Source organism: Balaenoptera ricei, chromosome 3, assembly GCF_028023285.1.
Source record: "Balaenoptera ricei isolate mBalRic1 chromosome 3, mBalRic1.hap2, whole genome shotgun sequence".
Taxonomy (NCBI): domain Eukaryota; kingdom Metazoa; phylum Chordata; class Mammalia; order Artiodactyla; family Balaenopteridae; genus Balaenoptera; species Balaenoptera ricei.
This window is the reverse complement of record NC_082641.1, coordinates 95,205,835-95,230,081: the sequence shown is the minus strand read 5'-3', so window position 1 is coordinate 95,230,081 and position 24,247 is coordinate 95,205,835. Positions and strand designations below refer to the sequence as shown.

General features: G+C 41.6%; 1 long non-coding RNA gene and 1 pseudogene across 3 annotated transcripts in view; one reads left to right on the top strand and one right to left on the bottom strand.

Moving 5' to 3' along the window:
- LOC132362441 (uncharacterized) overlaps positions 1 to 24,086 on the bottom strand; it is a 36,855-nt gene extending 12,769 nt beyond the window's left edge. For 2 of the 3 annotated variants that reach the window (XR_009502376.1, XR_009502378.1), the window contains exons 1-2: positions 23,659 to 24,086; positions 8,490 to 8,603 (exon numbers count right to left, since the gene is read on the bottom strand). This is a non-coding gene — a long non-coding RNA (uncharacterized LOC132362441). Of the gene's footprint in view, positions 1 to 5,026; positions 6,093 to 8,489; positions 8,604 to 23,658 lie in introns of those variants that run through there. The other variant, XR_009502377.1, reaches the window with a different exon arrangement.
- On the top strand, positions 18,267 to 18,609 carry LOC132363726 (large ribosomal subunit protein eL39-like; annotated as a pseudogene).
- Positions 24,087 to 24,247: the final 161 nt, after the last annotated feature.

Here is a 24,247-nt window from a genome sequence, read left to right as displayed (position 1 = left end):
TAGAAAGGCATACTTAACATTGTACATAGTCAATACATACTTAGAAATTGTGTTCGTTTTCTCTTGCTGTGCGGTAAATTACCACAAACTTAGTGTCTTCAAGTAACACCCATTTATTAGCTGACCGTTCTGTCTGTCAGAAGTCTGGAAAGCAGAGCTAGTCCACTTCTGGGAGCTGCACAGAGCTGAAATCAAAATGTCAACTGGCTGAATTCTCCTCTGGAGACTTGACCAAGGAAGAACCTGCTTCCAAGTTCATATGAGTTATTGGCAGAAGTCAGTTCCTTGTGGTTATAGGACAGGGGTCCTCCTTTTCTTGCTGACTGTCAGCCAGGGACCACTCTCCACTCCCAGAGGCCACTTGCATTCCTCTTCACAGGCTCTCTTTTTTTTTTTTAACATCTTTATTGGAATATAATTGCTTTACATTGTTGTGTTAGCTTCTGCTGTATAACAAAGTGAATCAGTTATACGTATACATATATCCCCATATCCCCTCCCTCTTCCCTCTCCCTCCCACCCTCCCTATCCCACCCCTCTAGGTGTTCACCAAGCACCGAGCTGATCTCCCTGTGCTATGTGGCTGCTTCCTACTAGCTGTTTTACATTTGGTAGTGTATATATGTCCATGCCACTCTCTCACTTTGTCCCAGCTTACCCTTCCCCCTCCCCATGTCCTCAGGTCCATTCTCTTCATCTGTGTCTTTATTCCTGTCCTGCCCCTAGGTTCTTCAGGACCTTTTTTTTTTTTTTTTTAGATTCCTGACTTACTTCGCTCTGTATGACAGACTCTAGGTCCATCCACCTCACAACAAATAACTCAGTTTCATTTCTTTTTATGGCTGAGTAATATTCCATTGTATATATGTGCCACATCTTCTTTATCCATTCATCTGTCAGTGGACACTTAGGTTGCTTCCATGTCCTGGCTATTGTAAATAGAGCTGCAGTGAACATTGTGGTACATGACTCTTTTTGAATTATGGTTTTCTCAGGGTATATGCCCAGTAGTGGGATTGCTGGGTCATATGGTAGTTCTGTTTTTAGTTTTTTAAGGAACCTCCATACTGTTCTCCATAGTGGCTGTATCAATTTACGTTCCTACCAACAGTGCAAGAGGGTTCCCTTTTCTCCACACCCTCTCCAGCATTTCTTGTTTGTAGACTTTCTGATGATGCCCATTCTAACTGGTGTGAGGTGATACCTCATTGTAGTTTTGATTTGCATTTCTCTAATAATTAGTGATGTTGAGCAGCTTTTCATGTGCCTCTTGGCCATCTGTATGTCTTCTTTGGAGAAGTGTCTATTTAGGTCTTCTGCCCATTTTTTGATTGGGTTGTTTGTTTTTTTGTTGTTGAGTTGTATGAGCTATTTATATATATTGGAAATTAAGCCCTTGTCAGTTGTGTCATTTGCAAATATTTTCTCCCATTCTGTAGTTTGTCTTTTCATTTTGTTTATGGTTTCCTTTGCTGTGCAAAAGCTTGTAAGTTTGATTAGGTCCCATTTGTTTATTTTTGGTTTTATTTCTATTGTCTTGGGAGACTGACCTAAGAAAGATTTTTCTTGTTTTTTGAGGTAGGATTGTATTGCTATAAACTTCCCTCTTAGAACTTCCCTCTTAGAACTGCTTTTGCTGCATCCCATAGGTTTTGGGTCATCGTGTTTTCATTGTCATTTGTTTCTAGGTATTTTTTGATTTCCCCTTTGATCTCTTGGGTATTTAGTAGCGTATTTGATCTCTTGGGTATTTAGTAGCGTATTGTTTACCCTCCATGTGTTTGTATTTTTTACAGTTTTTTTCCTGTAATTGATATCTAGTCTCATAGCATTGTGGTCGGAAAAGGTACTTGATACAATTTCCATTTCCTTAAATTTACCAAGGCTTGATTTGTGACCCAAGATATGATCTATCCTGGAGAATGTTCCATGAGCACTTAAGAAGAAAGCGTATTCTGTTGTTTTTTGGATGGAATGTCCTATATATATCAATTAAGTCCATCTTGTTTAATGTATCATTTAAAGCTTGTGTTTCCTTATTTATTTTCATTTTGGATGATCTCTCCATTGGTGAAAGTGGGGTGTTAAAGTCCCCTACTATGATTGTGTTACTGTCGATTTCCTCTTTTATAGCTGTTAGCATTTGCCTTACGTATTGAGATGCTCCTATGTTGGGTGCATAAATATTTACAATTGTTATATCTTCTTCTTGGTTTGATCCCTAGATCATTATGTAGTGTCCTTCTTTGTCTCTTGTAATAGTCTTTGTTTTAAAGTCCATTTTGTCTGATATGAGAATTGCTACTCCAGCTTTCTTTTGATTTCCATTTGCATGGAATATCTTTTTCCATCCCCTCACTTTCAGTCTGTATGTGTCCCTAGGTCTGAAGTGGGTCTCTTGTAGACAGCATATATACGGGTCTTGTTTCTGTATCCATTCAGCCAGTCTATGTCTTTTGGTTGGAGCATTTAATCCATTTACATTTAAGGTAGTTATCGATATGTATGTTCCTATTACCATTTTCTTAATTGTTTTGGGTTTGTTATTGTAGGTCTTTTCCTTCTCTTGTGTTTCCTGCCTAGAGAAGTTCCTTTAGCGTTTGTTGTAAAGCTGGTTTGGTGGTGCTGAATTCTCTTAGTTTTTGCTTGTCTGTAAAGGTTTTAATTTCTCCGTTGAATCTGAATGAGATCCGTGCTGGGCAGAGTAATCTTGGTTGTAGGTTTTTCCCTTTCATCACTTTAAATATGTCCTGCCACTCCCTTCTGGCTTGCAGAGTTTGTGCTGAAAGATCAGCTGTTAACCTTATGGGGATTCCCTTGTATGTTATTTGTTGTTTTTCCCTTGCTGCTTTTAATATTTGTTCTTTGTATTTAATTTTTGATAGTTTGATTAATATGTGTCTTGGCGTGTTTCTCCTTGGATTTATCCTGTATGGGACTCTCTGTGCTTCCTGGACTTGATTAACTATTTCCTTTCCCATATTAGGGAAGTTTTCAACTATAATCTCTTCAAATATTTTCTCAGTCCCTTTCTTTTTTCTCTTCTTCTTCTGGGACCCTTATAATTCAAATGTTGGTGTGTTTAATGTTGTCCCAGAGGTCTCTGAGACTGTCCTCAATTCTTTTCATTCTTTTTTCTCTATTCTGCTCTGCAGTAGTTATTTTCACTATTTTATCTTCCAGGTCACTCCTCCGATCTTCTGCCTCAGTTATTCTGCTATTGATTCCTTCTAGAGAATTTTTGATTTCATCTATTGTGTTGTTTATCACTGTTTGTTTGCTCTTTAGTTCTTCTAGGTCCTTGTTAAACGTTTCTTGTATTTTCTCCATTCTATTTCCAAGATTTTGGATCATCTTTACTATCATTACTCTGAATTCTTTTCCAGGTAGACTGCCTATTTCCTCTTCATTTGTTTCGTCTGGTGGGTTTTTACCTTGCTCCTTCATCTGCTGTGTGTTTCTCTGTCTTCTCATTTTGCTTAACTTCCTGTGTTTGGGGTTTCCTTTTCTCAGGCTGCAGGTTCGTAGTTCCCGTTGTTTTTGGTGTCTGCCCCCAGTGGGTAAGTTTGGTTCAGTGGGTTGTGTAGGCTTCCTGGTGGAGGGGACTGGTGCCTGTGTTCTGGTGGATGAAGCTGGATCTTGTCTTTCTGGTGGGCAGGACTGTGTCCGGTGGTGTGTTTTGGGGTGTCTGTGACCTTATTATGATTTTAGGCAACCTCTCTGGTAATGGGTGGTGTTATGTTCTTGTCTTGCTAGTTGTTTGGCATAGGGTGTCCAGCACTGTAGCTTGCTGGTCATTGAGTGGAGCTGGGTCTTAGTGTTGAGATGGAGATCTCTGGGAGAGCTTTCGCTGTTTGATTACATGGAGCTGGGAGGTCTCTGGTGGACCAATGTCCTGAACTCGGCTCTCTCACCTCAGAGGCACAGGCCTGACACCCAGCCAGAGCACCAAGACCCTGTCAGCCACACGGCTTTTGGGAAGTCTGAGGTCTTCTGCCAGCGTGCAGTAGGTGTTCTGTAGGAGTTGTTCCACATGTACATGTATTTCTGATGTATTTGTGGGGAGGAAGGTGATCTCCACATCTTACTCCTCCACCATCTTGAAGGTCTCCCTTCACCGGCTCTCTTCAAACATCGAAGCAGCAGAATTTTTCAAGGCCAACAGGAGAATTTCCAGTCATCCATTGAATCCTGTCATGCTCTGAGTCTCTCTGACTTCTATCAGCCAGAGGAAACTCTCTGCTTTTGTGCAGCTCATGTACTTACATGATTAGGCCCAGCTGAGTAACCTCCCTTTTGGCATTTAACATAACATAATCATGGGAATGATATCTCATCACATCCACACTGAAAGGGGAGAGAATTTGGTTATATATATAAGATTGAAAGACATTGGGGTAGAATTCTGACTACTGCAATCTACCCTGTCACCCTCAATGGTCCACATCTGTTCCATATGCAAGATACATGCACCTCCTCCAAAAGTTCCTAAGGGCCTTATCCCTTTTCAGCATCAGTTCAAAGTCCAAAATCTCATCTAAATATCATCAGCTCAAAAGCCCAAAATACCATCATCTAAATCAGGTGCTGATGAGGCTCCTGGGTGTAATTCATTTGGAGCACAATCCTCTCTATCTGTGGGCCTGTAGAACTACAGAGACAAGTTATTTGTCCCCACACTCCCAACAAACAATGGTGGGACAGGCATGATAACTGTTATAGGCATTTCACTCAAGAAGGGTGTAAATGGAAGGCACAAAGGAGTTATCCGTTCAAAGCAGTTTTGACATCCAGCTGGACCAACTCATTAGGTTTGAAAGCCTGAGAATAATTCTGCTTGACTCTTTGCTTTACTCTCTCGGCTCTTGGTTCTGGCGTCTGACTGAGGGTCACTGAGTATCATTCTTAGACTAATGCTACTGTAACAATGATTTGATTTTTTGTGTAGACTGCATTTCAAGTATCTTGAGGAATTCATGGCTGATACATGGGGATACATGATATATTAGTAAGCATAACCCAAATGTTTATTTATTTTATTTTATTTATTTATTTATTTATTTATTTATTTATTTTTGGCTGTACTGGGTCTTCGTTGCTGCATGCAGGCTTCCTCTAGTTGTGGCAAGCAGGGGCTACTCTTCGTTGCAGTGTGTGGGCTTCTCACTGCAGTGGTTTCTCTTATTGCGGAGCACAGGCTCTAGGCGCACGGGCTTTGGTAGATGTGGCACATGGGCTCAGTAGTTTTGGCTCGCGGGCTTAGTTGCTCTGCGGCAGGTGGGATCTTCCCAGACCAGGGCTCAACCCCATGTCCCCTGCATTGGCAGGTGGATTCTTAACCACTGTGCCACCAAGTAAGTCCCCAAATGTTTATGAAGTGAATAAAATGGCACCCCAATTTTTAAGCACAATGATATTAACCACCCTATGTTAGATTATGAGTCATTTCCCAAGCAGTGAGCTCATACTCATGAGATGATGACTTCTAGGAGTAAGGAGCATCTATTAGGAATGGTCATCTGATAGACGATTATCTCGGTGATGAAATATGAGGAAATCAAAGAACTGAGAAAAAAAAAGTTTACAATAAATGCTTTAAACAAAGCCTACTAGCATTTCCTTAAGCCAAGTTTTCTCTAAAAGAGTCAAATGTCACCAATAAGAAAAAGCCAACCAAATGTCATGTAATTGGGTAGTCAAATAGTTAATATAAAATAAGAGCTCCCTAAGACCTAATATAGGCCCAGTGTCCAGCACATGGATGACTCTTTGGGGTTATTTTGGCAGTGGCATTTAAATCATACAACCTCAGAGACCTCTTCCACACAAGGCTGTCCTGAGTGTGACCCTTAGACAAAGTCATGAGAAGGCTGATATGGGCAAAAGAGAGAAAAGATCTTTAGTCTAATGATTTGTAGCAGACAGAGGCAAGGTGAGGAAGAAGTTATAGTGATAATGTAGACAGTTTCATTCTTCACATGTTAAAACAATGGTCCAAGCCCACTGTGAGCACAGAATGTTCTTTGAGGCGTTTTTCAAGTTGCAGTTGTAGATTTGGGCCAATACAGTCATCATTTCTTGTCTAGTCTCTCCTGTGAACAAGGGCAAGTATTACAGTGGGTTATTGTTATAATTACTACAGTGAGAGGGTTGTGTGAAAACTCAGTTTGTAGTGGGAGAATCAGACACACTTAGCAAGCACAGATAGAACAAGAACTCTGGGTTCTGGCCTACTAGATAATCTAATGGACACCGTTTATTGAGTGCCTCCTGTGTGTAAAACACCGTGTTATGTGTTTTACAAATGTCTCATTTAGTTCTCAAAGCAATCCTTAGGCAGTAGGAACTTTGACCCCATTTTATAGTTGTAGAAACTGGCGCTCTGAGAGAGGTTGCTGTTTGCCCAAGGACACACAATTAGTCAGTGATGGTTGCCTCTGTAGTACTCTGCATACTTTTCTCACAGCTTGCCCATTAAATTGAAATTACCTGTTTGAGTGTCTGTTGCCCACACCAGACTATAAAGTCACAAGGAGAGGGATTCTATCTTATTTCGAACCTAGTGCAGGCAATACATGTGTGTTGAACTGAATTGGTGGCCTCTAAAACCTGTGCTCGTATCTGGCATGATGTGCTAACTTCCTAAGCTTAGTAGCCGTGAAACATTATAAAAATGTGGCAGGGACATTATTAGGGCCTGGAGACAGAGAGAGTGCAGAGTTTTAGCATTAGAAGACCTTCTAGAAAGGACCTATGTCCTCTTCAGAAGAATTCATTCTCAAAATTCTTCATTCATGCAAATTCTTTTTGATAAGTAACTAACTCCATGGATACCACATAGAAAATTGTTGTAGAAATTCTCTTCCCCTAATTTCCTCCCCCGTGCCCCCTCCCAGAGCACAAAGAATAATAACAGAAATTGGACAAATAGTTTTTTGCATGTTTTCTGTGTTCCTGTCACTGTGTTCTCTGCACAGATTTGGTGAATGGGTAACAAAGCACAGAATAGGTCAAGTACCTCTACCATGATGTCTGCCATCTGGCCCCTAAGCCCTTTTTACCTTGTGGGTGAAGTGACCTGGGCAAAAAATATTCCGGATGTACACTGGCCACCAACCAAGGCCTGACATCTAGGCCCTACGCTAGCGTGGACACTCCATGGAGGCCTATCACAAGGGGCAAGTTTCAGAGAGTGGTATTTCCTGGGTGTGGTATTTACTCAAAGAAGCCAGAAACAGCAAAAGGAAAGGGGTAAGTGCAAACCATAATCCATATGAGCCAGCCACAGGTGTTCCAGTGGGACATGGTCACACGTCAGATCTGCAGGGCAAATCAGTCTACAAATGGGCAGTAAATCCAGAAGCAGGAGTCCTGGAGGAGCCAGGAGTGGTGAGAAGGTGGATGGGAAGCAATTAAGAGATGCAAACCGTGAGCAGGACCCAGGTGGAGGCCTGCTCTCATGGGTGTTTCCCCAGTGGTGGAGGGACAGGCCTGCTAGCTAAAGGCTGTGGGACAGGTCCCAGAGAGGCAGAGTCCTTATAGGAGCCAACTATAAAGCAGAAGCTCAGCCCCAGGACCCAGAGACCCAGGGGACCAGGAGGGCGGCAACTTGGAAAGCAAACACCCATTACTGAGGAAGTACATGGCAGAGGCATGTAGCACCATTGTTCAGAACTTGAGCTCTGGAGTCAGATTGTCTGGATACCAATTCCACCTGCTGCTGACTGACCATGTGATTTTGCTTGAGTTACTCAACCTCTCAATCCCTCTGTTTCTCCATCTGTGTAATAGTACTCACTGTGTTTGTTATAAAACATCAATAAAGCAACAATCCTAAAGCTTTTTTGCACAGCCCCTTACACACAGACACACTAAATAAAGGCTTAGTGTATTGTCAGTAGCAGCAAATTATAGTACTAATTATCAACAAAGGAAACTGAGGAACAAATTGGAAACCTATGGTCAGCACTTGAACCCTCAGTGCTAGCTTTCAAGGGCCGCGCTTTGCATAAGATGCTCCAGATGCCTGGAACCACTTCTCCCTCCTCTACAACTGGCTACAGCTTCCATCTCCTTCAGGTCTCAGCTCACATATACCTACCCCCAGGTCAGAGGCTCCTGCTTTTCTGATGAGTAGACAAGAACATTTGGATTTGTCTGCTGTGTATCTGGTTTGGTCTGGGAACTAGGGCAGAGTCTTCCTGCCCAAGGTCCAACTTGGTACTGGCATAGACTTAGAGATAAATTACATTATTGTAACTAAGGGACCCAGGCTGGTGATTTTATGAAAAAACACACTGTGGATGTTATTGTTTGTTGTGAGGTCAGATGAGGCAGAACTCTAACTGGTGGGGCTCTTCTGAGCAGGAAAAATATGGGATTCTAGCACTGAAACCTACTGAATAGATGCACTGGATTAGAGTTTGGATGTGTGCTTGTTGTGTTTTGAGAGGGAGGTAGAACATGGACAAATTGCTGTTTTTACTCACTGATCCAGAAGGCAGACCTTGAAATCTAAGCAAAAGGCTTGTTCTCAGGATAGCTTCTTGGCTACGGAGCCAGTGACTTAACCAGACAGTTTTCAGCATTGTGTCCAGCTTGCTCTGGAAAAAAAAAAAAAAGTGGAAGTTGATTTTTACTTGGCACCCTTTAGGCTAGCAGAAGCTGGACCTGGCTCTGCCCCATTTGTTTAGATTCGCGTTCTACCTGAGGAAAGTTATATGGCCACGCCATCAAGTTCAAGTTATTTTATGTGGCTTCCTAAGATGCTCCATGACCTGACTCCTCCGTAACTCCTTGCCTTCATCTCTCACCAGTCCCTGTTGCAGGTTGGTTCCCAGCCATCTGGAACTTCTTTCAGCTCTTCAGCAGCCAGGCTCTCTCTTGCCTCTGAGTGTTTCCACTCTGCCTGAAATTTCCTTCGTTATCACTTCTTCATCTGTGAAAATTCAAACCCACCCCACAGACTTCTGCTTAATCATCTCTGCCTCTGGTGGGCCCCCTTCCACTGCAGCCTGTCTCCCCAGCCCAAATTAGGTGCTTCCAATGCTCCAGGAGGACACATGAGACATGACCTTGCTCACATACACTGTGCTCCCAGGCTCATTACTGGGCATAGCACAGAGTCACCAAAAAATAGGTGTTGAAAGAATGAGTGACTGGGGCTTCCCTGGTGGCGCAGTGGTTAAGAATCTGCCTGCCAATGCGGGGGACACTGGTACGATCCCAAGTCCGGGAAGATCCCACATGCTGCAGAGCAACTAAGCCCGTGCGCCACAACTACTGAGCCTGCGCTCTAGAGCCTGTGATCCACAACTACCGAAGCCCGCATGCCACAACTACTGAAGCCCGTGTGCCTAGAGCCCATGCTCCGCGACAAGAGAAGCCACCGCAATGAGAAGCCCGTGCACCGCAACAAAGAGTAGCCCCTGCTCGCCACAACTAGAGAAAGCCTGCACGCAACAACGAAGACCCAATGAAGCCAAAAATAAATAAATTTAAAAAAATAAATTAAAAAAAAAAGAATGAGTGACTGAGTGAATCAGTGAATGAAGGGATGGACAAAATATGCCTGTCCTCCGCAAATGACCAACAGAGGGCTGTTTTGAATAGGGACCTAGAAGGCGAGGGATGCTTTTGGTGTTCTTGGATTGGGTATGGTAGAATAAGGAATTGAAACCTGTCCCAAGGCATGGGAAAACACTTAAGTAAAATAATAAAATAAATAAAATAGTAAATCGACTTAGCCAAAATAAAATAAATCATGGTCAACTGATTGATTGTACTGAGCCTCAATAGAATGGATGCACATCAGTACTCAGCTTCAAGGACACAGCGGCCAGCCTGCTCCTGAGGATTGCATCTATATTTCTCAAGGGGAGGACCTTATGTCTGTAACACAGATCTACCACCAATGTGAGTCTTCAGACAATTTCTCAGGGGCGCTCCACAAGAGTACTGAACTTACAAAACTGATGCTAAGGGCCTTGTCCCCTTCTGACTAGGAATCATAACTCAAGATTGGATTGTAAGTATGGTGGGCTACTCTGGCCTTACGGGGCAGGAAGAGAGGCTGAAACTTAGCATGAGACCTACCTACTAGCGTGGGACTGGCTTTGAAGAACCAATTTAGCTGTGGAGAATAATGCCTGTAGAAGAACCAGACAGGAGCCACTATTACCAAGAAATAGCTCGGCCTCAGTCACAACTGGGGCAGCGACTTGCAAGGGTGTTTCCAATCAGAAGTATTGAAAGGTTGAAGGTGTGTTGAGTGGTTTTAGCAAGAAAGAGTCAAAGTGACAGGGTCCTCACCATCAGGGTTGAGTTCAGGGCTGGGGCAGGCCCCAAACATGGTGGGTCTGCCAGTTGGTGGCAGGAAAAAGAAGACAGAAACAGGTAGGATTGAGGACAGGGAAAGTGATTCTGCTGTGGCACTGGCCTCTGCAGAGAGGGTCGGCAGTAGAACACGCTGGGCCCACGTAGAAAGGACCTAAAGGGGAAGTGGGAGGCACAGAATCAGTGGACACAGTCACTATCTGCACAGGAAGTCAGAAGGAAAGGAAGTGAGGTGGAGCTGAACCTAGGGCAGAATCACCTTACAGAATTCTACACCAGGACATAGTGGATTCCACTGGGACGGCTGATGGCATGAAGTTCCTAGGACTGTAAATACCAGGGAGGTGTTGAAGGAGCTCTGGAATTTGGGGTCATCACCTTGGCAGAGGTAGAATCATCAGTAATGATTTATCCCAACCGATGGAGCAAAAAGGTCCTTTAAGCTGAGCATCCAAGGAGGTGGCTGGGAGCTCCTGAATGGGGAAGGTGGGCGTGAAAGAAGGCAGCTTTGAAGTAAGAGTCTGGAACTGATGCAGGATGTGAAAACACCAAAGGAGTGAGGGTTGTGAAAGCAAAATTCATTTCCTGGGCTCTGTGAGAAGTAAGGCACCAGAAGATCATTTGGGTGTTTAGGGCCTGGCCAACAGGGACTTTGGAGTGGTGTCTGAGGCACTGTTCCCAGGGCTGGGAGAGAGAGCAGGAGTGCCCTAGACTCAGGTTGTGTGGCAACAGGGGACCTAGGGGGACTACTGGGTTAGAAGCCATCTGATTCCTCCCTCTCCAATAAAGTGTGGCTCCTAAGACTTGGGTGGGGTCTCATATGCTTGAAACTGACAAGAACCTGGCCTGTCTGATATCAGTCTGGGTGATGACAGAGAACTCAACAATGGGGTTCTTCACCTAGGGTGGGGCTCATTGGGCTGTAAACCAGGTTGGAAAACTCCCCAATAAGCCATTCTCGAAACACCGCTGGGGTAATCCATCAGCCATAAAGCCATATCCTTGGGCCAGGGCTAAAGAATTCTATAGCAGTTTTGGGTTTTCTGCCCAATGGGTCCTACTGAGAAGACACTGCTGTAATTGGAGGAAACATGGCTGGGAGCCACACCTGTGATGTCACCTCTTTATTTTATTTTTTATTTTTATTTTTTCTGGATTTTCTGGTTAAGAAAAGATTCCTTTTTATTTTTATTTTTCTTATCAGTTATCTATTTTATACATATTAGTGTATACATGTCAATCCCAATCTCCCAATTCATCCCACTACCACCACCCACCACACACACTTTCCCCCCTTGGTGTCCATACGTTTGTTCTCTACATCTGTGCCTGTGTTTCTGCCTTGCAAACCGGTTCATCTGTACCATTTTTCTAGATTCTACATATATGCGTTAATATACGATATTTGTTTTTCTCTTTCTGACTTACTTCACTCTGCATGACAGTCTCTTGTTTCATCCATGTGTCTACAAATGACCCAATTTCATTCCTTTTTATGGCCGAGTAATATTCCATTGTATATATATATATATATACAACATCTTCTTTATCCATTCGTCCGTCGATGGGCATTTACGTTGCTTCCCTGACCTGGCTATTGTAAATAGTGATGCAGTGAACACTGGGGTGCATGTGTCTTTTTGAATTATGGTTTTCTCTGGGTATATGCCCAGTAGTGGGATTGCTGGATCATATGGTAATTCTATTTTTAGTTGTTTTTTTTTTTTTTTTTAATTTTATTTATTTATTTATTTATGGCTGCGTTGGGTCTTCGTTTCTGTGCGAGGGCTTTCTCCAGTTGCGGCAGGCGGGGGCCACTCTTCATCGCGGTGCGCGGGCCTCTCACTGTCGCGGCCTCTCTCGTTGCGGAGCACAGGCTCCAGACGCGCAGGCTCAGTAATTGTGGCTCACGGGCCCAGTTGCTCCACGGCATGTGGGATCTTCCCAGACCAGGGCTCGAACCCGTGTCCCCTGCATCGGCAGGCAGATTCTCAACCACTGTGCCACCAGGGAAGCCCTATTTTTAGTTTTTTAAGGAACCTCCATACTGTTCTCCATAGGGGCTGCATCAGTTTACATTCCCACCAACAGTGCAAGAGGGTTCCCTTTTCTCCACACCCTCTCCAACATTTGTTTGTAGACTTTCTGATGATGCCCATTCTAACCGGTATGAGGTGATACCTCATTGTAGTTTTCATTTGCATTTCTCTAATAATTAGGGATGTTGAGCAGCTTTTCATGTGCCTCTTGGCCATCTGTATGTCTTCTTTGGAGAAATGTCTATTTAGGTCTTCTGCCCATTTTTGGATTGGGTTGTTTGTTTTTTTAATATTGAGCTGCATGAGCTGGTTGTATATTTTGGAGATTAATCCTTTGTCCATTGATTTGTTTGCAGATATTTTCTCCCATTCTGAGGGTTGTCTTTTCATCCTGTTTATAGTTTCCTTTGTTGTGCAAAAGCTTTTAAGTTTCATTAGGTCCCATTTGTTTATTTTTGTTTTTGTTTCCATTACTCTAGGAGGTCAGTCAATAAAGATCTTGCTGTGATTTACATCAAAGAGTGTTCTTCCTATGTTTTCCTCTAAGAGTTTTACAGTGTATGGTGTTAGGGAGTATTCTAATTTCATTCTTTTACATGTAGCTGTCCAGTTTTCCCAGCACCATTAATTGAAGAGACTGTCTTTTCTCCATTGTATATCCTTGCCTCCTTTGTCATAGATTAGTTGACCTTAGGTACATGGGTTTATCTCTGGCCTTTCTATCCTGTTCCATTGATCTATATTTCTGTTTTTGTGCCAGTACCATACTGTCTTGATTACTGTAACTTTGTAGTATAGTCTGAAGTAAGGGCGCCTGATTCCTCCAGCTCTGTTTTTTTCCCTCAAGATTGCTTTGGCTGTTCCAAGTTTTTTCTGCTTCTGTACAAATTTTAAGACTTTTTGTTCTAGTTCTGTAAAAAATGCCATTGGTAATTTGATAGGGATTGCATTGAATCTGTGGATTGCTTTGGGTAGTGTAGTCATTTTCACAATATTGATTCTTCTAATCCAAGAACATGGTATATCTCTCCGTCTGTTTGTGTTATCTTTGATTTCTTTCATCAGTGTCTTATAGTTTTCTGAGTACAGGTCTTTTACCTCCTTAGGTAGGTTTATTCCTAGGTATTTTATTCTTTTTTTTTTTGCAGTGGTGAATGAGATTGTTTCCTTAATTTCTCTTTCTGATCTTCTGTTCTTAGTGTATAGGAATGCAAGAGATTTCTGTGCTTTAATTTTGTATCCTGCAACTTTACGAAATTCACTGATTAGCTCTAGTAGTTTTCTGGTGACATCATTAGGATTTTCTATGTATAGTGTATCATGTCATCTGCAAATAGTGACAGTTTGACTTCTTCTTTTCCAATTTGTATTCCTTTTATTTCTTTTTCTTCTCTGATTGCCGAGGCTAGGACTTCCAAAACTATGTTGAATAATAGCGGTGAGAGTGGACATCCTTGTCCCGTTCCTGATCTTAGAGGAAATGCTTTCAGTTTTTCACCATTGAGAATGATGTTTGCTGTGGGTTTGTCATATATGGCCTTTATTATGTTGAGGTAGGTTCCCTCTATGCCCACTTTCTGGAGAGTTTTTATCCTAAATAGGTGTTGAATTTTGTCAGAAGCTTTTTCCGCATCTATTGAGATGATCATATTGTTTTTCTTCTTCAATTTGTTAATATGGTGTATCACATTGATTGATTTGTGTATATTGAAGAATCCTTGCATCCCTGGGATAAATCCCACTTGATCATGGTGTATGATCCTTTTAATGTGTTGTTGGATTCTGTTTGCTAGTATTTTGTTGAGGATTTTTGCATCTATATTCATCAGTGATATTGGTCTGTAATTTTCTTTTTTTGTAGTATCTTTGTCTGGTTTTGGTATCAGGGTGACGGTGGCCTCATAGAATGAGTTTGGGAGTGTTCCTTCCTCTGCAATTTTTTGGAAGAGTTTGAGAAGGATGGGTGTTAGCTCTTCTCTAAATGTTTGATAGAATTCACCTGTGAAGCCATCTGGTCCTGGACTTCTGTTTGTTGGAAGATTTTTAATCACAGTTTCAATTTCATTCCTGGTGATTGGTCTGATCACGTTTTCTATTTCTTCCTGGTTCAGTCTTGGAAGGCTAAACCTTTCTAAGAATTTGTCCATTTCTTCCAGGTTGTCCATTTTATTGTCATAGAGTTGCTTGTAGTAGTCTTTTATGATGCTTGTATTTCTGCAGTGTCCATTGTAACTTCTCCCTTTCATTTCTAATTTTATTGATTTGAGTCCTCTCCCTCTTTTTCTTGATGAGTCTGGCTAAAGGCTTATCAGTTTTGTTTATCTTCTCAAAGAACCAGCTTTTAGTTTCATTGATCTTTGCTGTTGTTTTCTTTGTTTCTATTTCATTTATTTCTGCTCTGATCTTTATGATTTCTTTCCTTTTACGAACTTTGGGTTTTGTTTGTTCTTCTTTCTCTAGGTCCTTTAGGTGTAAGGTTAGATTGTTTATTTGAGTTTTTTCTTGTTTCTTGAGGTAGGATTGTATTGCTATAAACTTCCCTCTTAGAACTGCTTTTGCTGCCTCCCATAGGCTTTAAATTGTCGTGTTTTCTTTGTCATTTGTCTTTAGGTATTTTCTGATTTCCTCTTTAACTTCTTCAGTGATCTCTTAGTTATTTAGTAACGTATTGTTTAGCCTCCATGTGTTTGGGTTTCATTTTTTTCCCTGTAATTTATTTCTAATCTCATAGTGTTGTGGTAAGAAAAGATGCTTGATATGATTTCAATTTTCTTAAATTTACCAAGGCTTGATTTGTTACCCAGGATGTGATCTATCCTGGAGAATGTTTCGTGTGCACTTGAGAAGAAGGGTAATCTGCTGTTTTCAGATGGAATGTCCTATAAATATCAGTTAAATCTATCTGGTCTATGGTCTCATTTAAAGCTTGTATTTCCTTATTAATTTTCTGTCTGGATGATCTGTCCATTGGTGGGAGGTGTTAAAGTCCCCCACTATTATTGTGTCACTGTCTATTTCCTCTTTTACAGCTGTTAGCATTTGCCTTATATATTAAGGTGCTCCTGTTGGGTGCATATATATTTATAATTGTTATATCTTCTTCTTGGATTGATCCCTTGATCATTACGTAGTGTCCTTCTTTGTCTCTTGTAACATTCCTTATTTTATTTTATTTTTTTTAATTTTTATTTATTTATTTTTTATTTATGGCTGTGTTGGGTCTTCGTTTCTGTGCGAGGGCCTTCTCTAGTTGTGGCAAGTGGGGGTCACCCTTCATCGCGGTGCGTGGGCCTCTCATTATCGCGGCCTCTCCTGTTGCGGAGCACAGGCTCCAGACACGCAGGCTCAGCAATTGTGGCTCACGGGCCTAGTTGCTCCGCGGCATGTGGGATCCTCCCAGCCCAGGGCTCGAACCCGTGTCCCCTGCATTGGCAGGCAGACTCTCAACCACTGCGCCACCAGGGAAGCCCAACATTCCTTATTTTAAAGTCTATTTTATCTGATATGAGAATTGCTACTCCAGCTTTCTTTTAATTTCCATTTGCATGGACTATCTTTTTCCATCCCCTCACTTTCAGTCTATATGTATCCCTAGGTCTGAAGTGGGTCTCTTGTAGACAACATATATATGGGTCTTGTTTTTGTATCCACTCAGCCAGCCTGTGTCTTTTGGACGGAGCATTTAATCCATTCACATTTAAAGTAATTATAGATATGTATGTTCCTATTACCATTTTCTTAATTGTTTTGGGTTTGTTTTTGTAGGTCCTTTTCTTCTCTTCTGTTTCCGACTTAAAGAAGCTCCTTTAGCATTTGTCTTAGAGCTGGTTTGGTGGTGCTGAATTCTGTTAGGTTTTGCTTGTCTGTAAAGCTTTTGATTTCTCTGTCTAATCTAAATGAGATACTTGCCTGTTAGAGTAATCTTGGTTGTAGGTTCTACCCTTTCATCACTGTAAATATATCGTGCCACTCCCTTCTGGCTTGTAGAGTTTCTGTTGAGAAATCAGCGGTTAACCTTGTGGGAGTTCCCTTGTATGTTATTTGTCGTTCTTCCTTTGTTGCTTTCAATAGTTTTTCTTTGTCTTTAATTTTTGGCAATTTGATTACTATGTGCCTCGGCATGTTTCTCCTTGGGTTTATCCTGCCTGGGACTCTCTGCGCTTCCTGGACTTGGGTGGCTATTTCCTTTCCCATGTTAGGGAAGTTTTCAACTATAATCTCTTCAAATATTTTCTCAGGTCCTTTCTCTCTGTCTTCTCCTTCTGGGACCCCTATCATACAAATGTTGTTGCGTTTAATGTTGTCCCAGAGGTCTCTTAGGCTGTATTCATTTCTTTTCATTCTTTTTTCTTTATTCTGTTCCGTGGTAGTGAATTCCACCATTCTGTCTTCCAGGTCACTTATCCGTTCTTCTGCCTCAGTTATTCTGCTATTGATTCCTTCTAGTGTATTTTTCATTTCAGTTATTGTATTGTTCATCTCTGTTTGTTCTTTAATTCTTCTAGGCCTTTATTAAACATTCCTTGCATCTTCTCGATCTTTGCCTCCATTTTTTTCCTGAGGTCCTGGATCATCTTCACTATCATTATTCTGAATTCTTTTTTGGAAGGTTGCCTATCTCTACTTCATTTAGTTGATTTTCTAGGGTTTTATCTTGTTCCTTCATCTGGTACATAGTCCTCTGCCTTTTTTATTTTGTCTATTTTTCTGTGAATGTGGTTTTCGTTCCACAGTCTGCAGGATTGTCATTCTTCTTGCTTCTGCTCTTTGCCTTCTAGTGGATGAGGCTATCTAAGAGGCTGTGCAGGCTTCCTGATAGGAGGGACTGGTGGTGGGTAGAGCTGGGTGTTGCTCTGGTGGGCAGAGCTCAGTAAAACTTTAATCTGCTTTTCTGCTGATGGGTGGGGGTGAGTTCCCTCCCTGTTGTTTTTTTGGCCTGAGGCGACCCAGCACTGGAGGCTACAGGCTCTTTGGTGGGGCTAATGGTTGGACTCCGGGAGGGCTCATGCCAAGGAGTACTTCCCAGAACTTCTGCTGCCAGTGTCCCTGTCCCTGAGGTGAGCCACAGCTACCCCCCGCCTCTGCAGGGGACCCTCCAACGCTAGCAGGTACGTCTGGTTCAGTCTCCTATGGGGTCACTGCACCTTTCCCCTGGGTCCTGATGCACACACCACTTTGTGTGTGCCCTCCAAGAGTGGAGTCTTTGTTACCCTCAGTCCTGTCTAAGTCCTGCAATCAAATCCCACTAGCCTTCAAAGTCTGATTCTCTGGGAATTCCTCCTCCCGTTGCCGGATCCCCAGGTTGGGAGGCCTGACGTGGGGCTCAGACCCTTCACTACAGTGGGTGGACTTCTGTGGTATAAGTGTTCTCCAGTTTGTGAGTCACCCACCCAGCACTTATGGCATTTGATTTTATTGTGATTGTGCCCCTCCTACCGTCTCATTGCAGCTTCTCCTTTGTCTTTGGATGTGTGGTATCTTTTTTGGTGAGTTCCAGTGTCTTCCTGTCTATGATTGTTCAGCAGTTAGTTGTGATTCCTGTGCTATCACAAGAGAGAGTGAGCGCACATTCCTCTACTCTGCCATCTTGAACCAATCTCCATCACCTTCTCTTTAGAAAGTTGGATGACAAGGACTTATAAGACTGGTTCTCAAGCTTTATGGGCATAAGAATGATTTCTAGGATTTGTTTAAAATGCAGACTCTTGTGCTTCACATTAAAACTTAGTGAATCTGAATTTCTGAGAGTGTGTCCCAGAAATCCTCAGTTTAAACAAGTTTCCTAAGTGATTCTTATTCCTGAGGTTTGTGGGCCACATTATAAGAAACAATAATGTAGTTCTAAACACGTCCTTCCGCTCGATTCCTCCTCTTTTTCTCTTGTCCGCCATCCTATGTGCGGTTGGATTTGCTCCTCGCCATGTCTTCTCACAAGACTTTCAGGATCAAGCGATTCCCGGCCAAGAAACAAAAGCAGAATCGTCCCATTCCCCAATGGATTTGAATGAAAACTGGTAATAAAATCAGGTACAACTCTAAGAGAAGACATTGGAAAAGAACCAAGCTGGGTCTATAAGGAGCCTCACATAGGAAGTGGCACACATAATCAGAACGTCACTAGTGTCTGGAACAGCTGCCTGTGTTTGATGCTCTCTCCTCTTTTCTTGATCTTTCCTCACCACTGCTCACTGTGTAACTCAGTAATAAACATGTGAACCTTTTGTTGGAAAAAAAAAAAAAGAAACAATAATGTAGAGGCTCATTCTGCTGCAGCAAGTGGAGATGGATTTTTCATCTTATGGGGATTGGGTGAAATCTGGCCCGATTCTGTTCATTCATGATGGCCTAGATGTGGTTGTAAGGAGTTTGGAGGAGATGTGGTCATCGGACTGTGTTATAACTGATAAAGATGAGATAAGATGGATAGGTGTCGATCCTGGGTAATTTCTCGACTCGTCAGGCTGACTGGGACTGAGGCTAAGGAATTACTGGTGAGATTGAAGCTATTCCTGGTTAATTGGATGGACATCCACACAGACATGGGCCACTAGTCAGGGGCAGGGACAGAAGCTGGAGCAGGAAGGACTCAGACTGAAGCTGCAGCCAAGGTCATCAACACATAGGGATCATTTCCATCTGCTCTTCATGTGCTGACAGGAGTGTGCTGCTGACAGTGGCCTCATATCTGGGGTGACTCTGGCTTCCTTCATCTGTCCCACACCTGGGAGTCTCTTTTCAGCTATATAAAAAAAAAAAAAAATCCTGAGAAGAGATTCCCTGCTCTGAGTTACCAACTACACCCTCATCTCTCCAAGAAACTTGGGCTTCTATGCCAGAACTGCTAAACAATACTTGGGTGGGGTGGGTTGGGATGTGAGAGGGGAGACTACCAGTGAGTGGAAGCTGATTCTTAAGAATCTTCAGAATCTTTCTCATCCATTGCTCCTGGAAAGCTAGAGTCAGAGCCCTGACAAGTTCAGGAAAAGAGATAACAAAGAAAGAAACAGATACTTTTACAACGACACAAGATTTCTAGCTTGTGATAGTGTGACAGCATCATACCGAAGAGGGAGACTGTGCCCAGAGAAAACTCTCAGAATTTGGTGGCCGAGTTGCTGCCACCTCATCTTATATTGTTCAGGGAAGTACAGGGAGGCTAGACCAAAATACACAAGGGGGATCTGGAAATCTCTCAGAAAAAAGAATTCTGCCCTGCATACTTCTACAATTTCAAGATTCATTTGAGCTTACAAGTTTCCTTTTCAAAATGCTAGTACCCCAAGGATGTATTCTTGCTTGAAGTAGGTTACTTTCACCAGGCTGCACTCCTCCAAAAGCCTCTAGGAGAACAGTTGCACTGAGAGATAGTAAATTCTGGTTGAGCTGCAGAAACAGGAAATTGTGAATTATGATGCACTTTGAGGGAGGGGAGTGGAGACTTTGTACATTCAGAAGGTCGCCTAGTTTTCCACTCTGTACCTGGGTGGGAAGTGGGGAAGAAAGAAAGGAAGGGCCACCTCTTGTGTTTTTTCAGCTCCCTGTTTCTCGATGGGGCTTCTGCTCTCTCCCATTGCCTTTTGGCTGGGTGTCCTTCCACTAATCCTTGAAGATCCAGTTTAAACATCACCTCCTTTCCCGGCTTGCCCAAGGAGAGTTAATGGCTCTATCCTTTGAGCTCTCACAATTGTTTATATATATATTTCACTTTGATCTGTTTATTGCTACATTTCTCCCACAGACCATGAATTCCTTGAAAGCAGGGATCATATCCATTTAGCATCTAACATAGTACACAATAGGATTCAGTAACTATTGACATGATGAATGAATTTATGAAAAACTACTTTGGCGAAACAAATTATCAGTGTTAATAAAATAGATTTATAAGAAAGGCATTTCTAAATAGCTTGGGAAGCATACACATTGCTATACTATTTTTGTGTTATAGTCATTAAGGTAGGTTCCTTTCACACTTTTCTAAATTAAACCAATGCTCAGTTAGTTACTAAAAACAAGAAGTATTTTTTCATTCATCCTATCCTTTCCTGAAACTAGACGAAGTTAACAAAGTTTACCAAAACTGTGCAAGCAGAATCTTTCATTGAGGTTTCTGGTTTAAGCAGAGACCAGCAAGAATGAAACATTTGAAAAATCCCTGGAAGGAAAACTTAAGAAGGAATAGTTTACTAATTATAGGAGATTATATGGACCCAAAAAAAATCACAAGGTGGTCAGGCAAATTTGGGAAATTTTGATGTACTATTTTACACATACCAAAGTAGCAAGAATTTTAAAAATATAATATCTAGTGGGTACAAGTTTCGGCGAATTCAGCACACTCTCTTGCCACTAGTGTAGCAGATTGGCCTAACTCTTTGGGAAAGTGATACAATATATATGAGAAGCCAGAAAGATGTTCCATAATCCAACTCCTGGAAATTTATCCCAAAGCAATACGTGAAAAGAAGAAAACAACTTAGACCACTTGAAAATGTTTGTTGTTCTAGTAATAAGGGCGCCCCGTCTCTGCTAGTCCAGTTCCTTCCCACCACCCTTTCAGATATGGGGTAGTGTCCCCTCTGGGCTTACAGAGTCTTGGGGGCCTTGCAGGGAGGTGCCCTCCTAGGGACTTGTAGTGCCTTGGGTCTCAGGCAAGGCCAATGAATCACAGCTGTGGATGCAGTGACACAAGGCTTCCCCTCAGAGGTAGACTGGGTGTTTGCCTTGGCTCCTCAAAGTGGTTTGTCTTTTGCCTGCCATCCCCTGGGCACTTAACAGAAGGGGTTATTCAGAGGCTCCCTCTGGTCCTTTCCCCCTTTTCTACCTCTCTAGTTCTCACCTGTACCACCTGCAGACTCCTTGACCTTGAGTCCATGGTTCTTCTTGTTATATCCCCCAAAATATTCTGAGGCTTTCAGGACCACAGTAATTGCTGATTAAACCAGAGTCCAAAGCCTTAGCAACCAAACCAATCCAAATCGAACCAAGCAAGCCAAACAAAAAGCTTTTCCTTCCCAATCATAAAAGGTGCCCTAGGAGATGGGTGTTTAGAAACACAATGTAAGATCTTTCAGCAAAACAGAAAACGGAATTTTAGTAGAGTTTCTATTTAAGAAAATAAAAAACTAAAAACAAAGATTGGAAGAACAAATACTGCCAAAATCTTTAGAAATGGAGACAACCTCCAATAGGAGGTTAATGAGTAAATCAGTAGTCTTCAAATATTTTTGTTCACATACATGAAATATGATTTACCCTCTTGCATATTTCTAGGTTAACATCTAAAATTTTTTCGTCACAAGTTTAAGCAGTTGCAAAGGATACATGAAATATGATTTACCCTCTTGCATATTTCTAGGTTAACATCTAAAATTTTTTCGTCACAAGTTTAAGCAGTTGCAAAGGATACAATTTCCTGCATACTGTAAAAATGACATTTGAAACTAGAATAGTCACTCTTTTAAATGAATCCAATGAAATCTAAATACCATAGCAATTATGCCTATTATCAGCTATTTACAAAATATATGAACAAGCTCTTCTTTACCTGCAGTATATTTTTTGTAATTTATTTTTCTTTTCACACTTATAGCTCCATTCCACTTTCCCATCACTCAGGATCATATCCTAGTTTAATGTATTTTTATGTTTGAATGTATTTTATTGATCATCCTATTATATTTATCTGTGATGAAAATATAAATATATTTAATTTTAAAATTTCCTATGACTGAAAGACTATGTGCTAAAACATTTTCTTCTAGATTAAGATATTATTATATTTATTAGTAATGATCAGGTATTCAAAACAATGCAAAATATATTACAAATGTTTATAATTACTAAACATGTAATTTTTTACAATTAGTGCATGCATTTGTTGTTAAATACTACATCTTACAAGAATGAGACAGAGTTAAGCATCAATGTTTTTCTCAGTTTTTCATTTTTACAAATTCTAAGAAAAGGTTTTTACATTAATAAGTATATGGGGCTGTAAGAAGTGTTGTCACATCAATTCACTCAATTCTTTGAACTCCTTCCAATTTATAAACTCACTTAGTGATCTTGAGGTCATACTTTGTTGAAAGCAATTATTTGGAAATCACCTGGCTTGCAATAGAATTTGTTATCTAGTCATTAGAAGTATACTGTCTCTGTACAGTCCAATATTTTAAATTGATAAAGAACTGACAAAGGTTGCCTGAGGCTTTATACCCTGGAACATTGCACCATTTTAAGATTCTCAGTGAGTGAAAGTTATGGCCTTTCTTTTTGCAATTTGGGAAATATATGGCTATTGTAAAAGAGTTGGGAAATGAAACAGGGAGATGCCGTACTGCAGTCCTTTACCAGCAGATCAGTTTTAGAAAATGACACAGATGCAAGCTCAAGATTCAGAAACTGGTGGCCTTAAAACTAAGTGTGCACCTACCCCTTGAAAATCCCCTGGGGGATGCTCCTGTCAGGTTGAAGACCACTGATGTAAATATTTACATCATCTTATTGAATTTGATAAGAGAGATAGGTCAGCCCACATTAGGCCTTGGTTGGGAAACTGTACTCTGGTGTTTACACCTTGGGAGTATAGAACTAGTGACCTTTAACACTAGGGATAAAACAGCCAATTCCTCTTGGTGATTTTTATAGATTGCTGCCCTCATCCTTTCTATTCTGCCCTTCTATATTTTCTTCTCAGTGGTAGTAACCTTAACTTCAATTTTGGAGTACTGATGTTGAGCTTATATACTGACTGCCTGAGGCAAATATAATGCCCCACTTAAAAATGATTATTAAGACCATAAAAAATGAGAAATCTTTAGAGTATAGTAAGGTAAAAAAGCAAAATATGTAGTTGTATGAAAATTATTATTTCAATTATACAAAACTACATAAAATTCTGTATAATACTATAAGTAAATATGCAAAGATTTAGTGTTTTTTTAATAAAATGTCTTTAATGTTGCATTACTTTTTAAGTAATAATGCTAATTACACTTATGATGCTGGGGGTCAGATAATGTCTAATCTAACATTCTCTTTCTCTTAACGGTACCAAAAAACTGTGTGTGAGTTTAAGTTCCCCAAAATAAAGTGTTCAAGAGATTGAAAACTACGTTTTTCAAAACTATTTTCTCATCATGATTCACTATGGGTGTTAAGTCTCCAAACATATTTAAACTCCTCCTCAACCTAGTTTAAAACATCCCATGTGTTAACGTCATGAATTCCACAAGTTTATTTCCTGTTGTACGAGGTAGTAATTCTTTTCATTTATACTCACTTTTTAGCTTCCTCTCATTTCCTGGTTTTACTGTTCAGAGTGAAGAACTCGACCTTGTTGACTTACACTGCTGTTAAGCTTTATCATTCCTTGTAGCTTTATATTTTTTTAGAGTTCATATTTTTAAAAACTAAGCCATGTTTGGCAGCCTCCAAAACTAATCTTTTTCTCAAGTTTGTTGCGTTTTTCTTGTTTTGCTTTTTTGAGGCCTCACAGCGAGGTCGGTATCTTCCAGGGCCCACCAAAGGAAGGAGCCTTAGAAGAGACTAGTTTGAGAGAGTTGATGTCTGCGAGAAAGAAATAATGGCTACCACCCCTTTGGGGGTTATGGCCTTGGGACCCAAAGGTACCCGAAACCAGCGCCCCGAAAGGTGGAGCGCAGAGCAACCCCAAGATCTCGGCAGCCTCTCCGTAAGCCGCCTCCGGCGTGGCCCCGCCCCGCCCCGCCCCGCCCCTAGGCGGCTGCTCGCGGCAACCACCGCCCTCCCCCAGCCCAATGGCGAGGCTGCCGCGTCGGTGACGTGAAGCAGTGCTCTGGCTCGTCCGGCCCCCGGCCCGCAGGCCATTACACCATCCGCCGCGGCTGCTG